The sequence below is a fragment of the Hoplias malabaricus genome, chromosome 6, assembly GCF_029633855.1.
Source record: "Hoplias malabaricus isolate fHopMal1 chromosome 6, fHopMal1.hap1, whole genome shotgun sequence".
In the NCBI taxonomy this organism is placed as follows: Eukaryota; Metazoa; Chordata; class Actinopteri; order Characiformes; family Erythrinidae; genus Hoplias; species Hoplias malabaricus.
The window spans coordinates 40,653,278-40,657,921 of record NC_089805.1 but is presented as its reverse complement, the minus strand read 5'-3'; positions in this window follow the sequence as shown (position 1 = coordinate 40,657,921).

Below are 4,644 nucleotides of genomic sequence, written 5' to 3'. Positions count from 1 at the left end.
GACAGTCACCCGGAGGAAACCCACGTGGACACAGAGAGAACACACCACACTCCTCACAGACAGTCACCCGGAGGAAACCCACGCAGACACAGGGAGAACACACCACACTCCTCACAGACAGTCACCCGGAGGAAACCCACACAGACACAGGGAGAACACACCACACTCCTCACAGATAGTCACCGGAGGAAACCAACGTGGACACAGAGAGAACACACCACACTCCTCACAGATAGTCAACGGAGGAAACCCACGTGGACACAGAGAGAACACACCACACTCCTCACAGACAGTCACCCGGAGGAAACCCACGTGGACACAGAGAGAACACACCACACTCCTCACAGACAGTCACCCGGAGGAAACCCACGCAGACACAGGGAGAACACACCACACTCCTCACAGACAGTCACCCGGAGGAAACCCACACAGACACAGGGAGAACACACCACACTCCTCACAGACAGTCACCTGGAGTGGGAATCGAACCCACAACCTCCAGGTCCATGGAGCTGTGTGACTGCGACACTACGTGCTGCACCACCGTGCCACCCTGGACAAACTCAGTATTCAATATGAACACAAATAACACGCAAACATAACATTAGAGCTATAAAATGGCACACGAAACAAGACATACCTGGAAACTACCTGGAAAGACACGTCACACAAGGGAAACAAGGGAAGGGAACACAACCAGGGAAGGGCCAAATCCCTATTGTCCACTACACACTAATACTATAAAGTATATACTCTGTACTAAACTTGAAAGTGTGAGTTCAGCAGACTAGTACACAAAATGTTAACATATTGAAAACATATAGTACATATAGTACACAAAATTTTAACATATCACTGTTTCTTACTAATAGGACATGATGGACTGTTGCTATAACAACACATCTTACCAATCTGCAGTTGCAATGGGGCCTGGCATTTTTTTCAAAGACTGATACTCAATTATCTCCCTCCACATGCGTAGTGCACAGTGTAGGTCATAAAATAACAGTCCCTGCACTAAAATAGTGTAGGTCAGATAATAAAAAAATTTATATTCAATATGAGTTTCTGATCCCCTGTCTAATATTTATTGCCCTGTCTGAGTATTGTCGTATTAAAAGTTTTCCAGATCAGTATAGCACCTCCATTTCTGTTTCACACTGGATTGTGGGACAAAAATATCCATCATCACAGTAAAAATCAACAGTTTATTAGTAAGCACTGTGGATTTTTGTTTTTTAGAATTCTCACCTTTGACACTTGTCAATATACTACACAATACATACTCAGACACTAGTTACAATTAGTATTAAGTGTGCAATTTGGACACTGCTAAGGAAACACACTTAGGAACCAAAGCAGAAGACACATGGAGCAGAACCGATCACGTCTTACAAGTGTGTGTAATTTTTGCAGTGTGAGAGTTCAAACTGTGTAGTGATGTTAATCCAGTATGAAGTTGCAGTGTGTAAATTTGACAGCTCAGCCAAACGTCATGCTCTTGCCCTGTCTCCTGCTTTTCTGCATTGTTTTTTGACATCTGTGTTTCCCTGCCATGTGCTCCCTTAGCACATGGCTTGGTTTTGTTTTGTTCATGTCTCCGCCTTAGCTCCGCCCTAGCCCTGTCTTCTCATCCCACCTGTGTCTCCTTTGTTATCTCGCCCCCTCATTGTCTCTTCCAGGTGTTCCAGTGTCTCTCTCTCTCTCTCTCTCTCTCTCTCTCTCTCTCTCTCTCTCTCTCTCTCTATCTTTCTCTCTCTCTCTCTCTCTCTCTCTCTATATATATATATATATATACACTGCCTTGCTCTTAGTATTCCTTTGTCTGGTCATGTATGTAGATGTCTGCTTCTGTGTTTGCACTCATCGACATCAGTTCATGACTGTTCCTTGTGTAGTCCAGCTCGTGTTTACCTTCACTGCATGGTACGGAGGCTGCAATGCCTCCTGCTGGAAGACTCAGCAACGCATAGCAAACACTGCCAGCAAGATCAATGGTACCCCTCAGCGCTCCCTTACAGACACCTACCACTCCCGCCTCACCCGTAGAGCCATCAACATTGCTGAAGACTGTTCCCACCCTTTACACTCTTTTTTCAGCCTTCTGCCCTCAGGGAAAAGGTACCGGAGCCTCTGAGCCCGCTCCACAAGACTTCTGAACAGCTTCAACCACCAGGCCATCAGGAGGCTGAACTCTGTTCACTACCTTCCCCATTCTTCTGGACTGTAACACACTCAATACATTAACACTCTCCAAATCAACTTCTTGCACACTGCACCGTACTTGTGCAAGGAAAGCATCTGGAAATGTTTAAGTCCGTATTTGCACTTCACATCTTGATTACTCCAGAACTACCTCAGCTTCTCGCACAAAAAACATGCTGCTATCAATCAATTGCACTATTACTCTTCACGAGCTGCTATTCTACGCATCTTGTTATGTCATGTTATGGTTTCCATAATGTATTTGCACTTTACTATTTGCACGTTTGATATTATACTCTACTCTCCCCCTCCCCAAGCCCCCCTCTCCATTCTACCTACATGTCTGTCTGTAAATCTGTGTATAAGGTGAGAGAGAAATGGCATTTCGATTCTCCTATGTGTCCTAGATATATAGTGGAATTGACAATAAAAAATCTTTAATCCTTGAATCCTTGTATGAGTTATAGAGTGTCCCCAGGCTCAACTCAGGTTTGACAGAGGCAGTGAAATAGTCCATGGGCAGTCACTGGAAATGTTCCCAAACTTTCTGAAAGGTAGAAATGTTCTGATATTTGATGTGGCTTATGGTCTGAGTGTTGGACAATTGTAAAGCTGTGTTGCTGGCCCTCAGCAGATTCTTTATGGGCTGTATGATCATTATCAGAGCCCAGTTCCTTCACATCAAGTGGCTTGTGCAGAAAGGGAGGGTGTAAGGAGCGGATGAAAGGACCTGCGGGGAGAGGAGATGCTTAGGCCTGACCTAGATGTTGAGTGCTTTGTTTGATGTTCAGTTTTTCATATTTTCATCGGAATATTCCTCAGGTTCTCTCCAAAATGATTAATCTAGCATCTGGCCGACAAAAGCTTGGGGTCATCCATTCCCTCAATGTGTGTCTCTCTCTCTCTCTCTCTGTGTGTGTGTGTGTATGAGAGAGAGAGTCAGTCATTGTGTTCGTCCCGCTCCCCAGAGCCCACTCAGATCATGGGGAGGTGTCCATAATAAATGGTAATGCCTTTCAAAGCCAATGGCAGCAGATCACTTTAAAGCTCTTTTGTTGCTGACTTCTTTGCATTGGGAATCAGTTCATTTGCCAGGAACTATCGCTCTTCCACGAGGAATGTGTGCAGAACAGAAGAGAGCAGAAAGACATGGCTTTGAAATCACGCTCACAAAGGAAGGCGCTGAATTTTAAGCAGTGTTTGATTACCATCTATCACACGGTGGAGCTGCAGAAACTGAGATTACGCTCTCAGGCAGATGTTCTGATCTGACCCCATTAAGTTCTTCATTTTCATATCATTATCTCCCATTCAGAGCACACCAATCGGAAGGAATGCGTCTGCATGTTGATTGGAGACAGGTTGTTTTGTTTTGACTTTGTCATTCACTACGGGTGCCCTGGACAAAACACTGAGATTAATATTATATCAATACATACTACAGCAAATGTGAAATGATGGTTATTTCACAAAGAACATTTGGACTCAATTACAGTTAACCTATCTGTAGCAGTGAAACACACACACACACACACACTGGTATCTGTGAACTGTGGGGACATAGGCTTCCTTTAATTTCTTAGAGACTTACAATTAACCTTTTCATAAGTACTACTAGATTAACCCTAACCTCAACCCAAACCCTTACAATGTGAGTATCCAACAGTGTGATATATTCTTGGTAGACACACACACACACACACACAAGCACACTGTTGTTATTAGAGTCAGTGAACATTACCAAAATGAAACAACAGTGAGCCACCTCAGCACCTTCCTCAAGGTCACTTCAGCTGTGGATAGACCAGAAAGCACTGTTCACTAGCCATGTTTACATGCTGCCTGAAAATCCATTAATAATCCAATTAACAGCTTAATCTGAATACAGTACATTAATGTAAACACCTCAGTCGGAATAGAGAAGTCCTATTCCTAATACAATTCCAATCTGATGATTTGGGTAACCCTTAATTAATCTATGGAATGGTAGAATAATAACTATGTAAATGCCTGTATTACAGGGAAACACCTGTGGTCCCAAACAAACAACCTGACAATGCTTTTGTGGATGTCAGACTGGTTTGAGATATTGCAGAACTTGCAGGAGCCTAGTTTTTACAAGGCAACAGGAACATGCATTAATACCGGAACAGGAGCTCTTATGGTATTTTTCATTCCAGATGTTTCATGTCATGGAGTGTGGCATGCCATCTGGGTCAAAACCAATCATTCATCTGGACATGTAAAATAAAAGATGTGTGTGGATGGCAAACACTGATGTTTGTTTACGACTTGGCATTACAGCCAATCAGAAATCACATAATTGAGTACAGTATATCTGCATTTCACTATTCAAACAAAGTATGGCAGCACATAGGTATGTCACGGAGCACAGACACTGCATTGGAGGCCATGTAAGCTTCTCAAGTACATGGAATA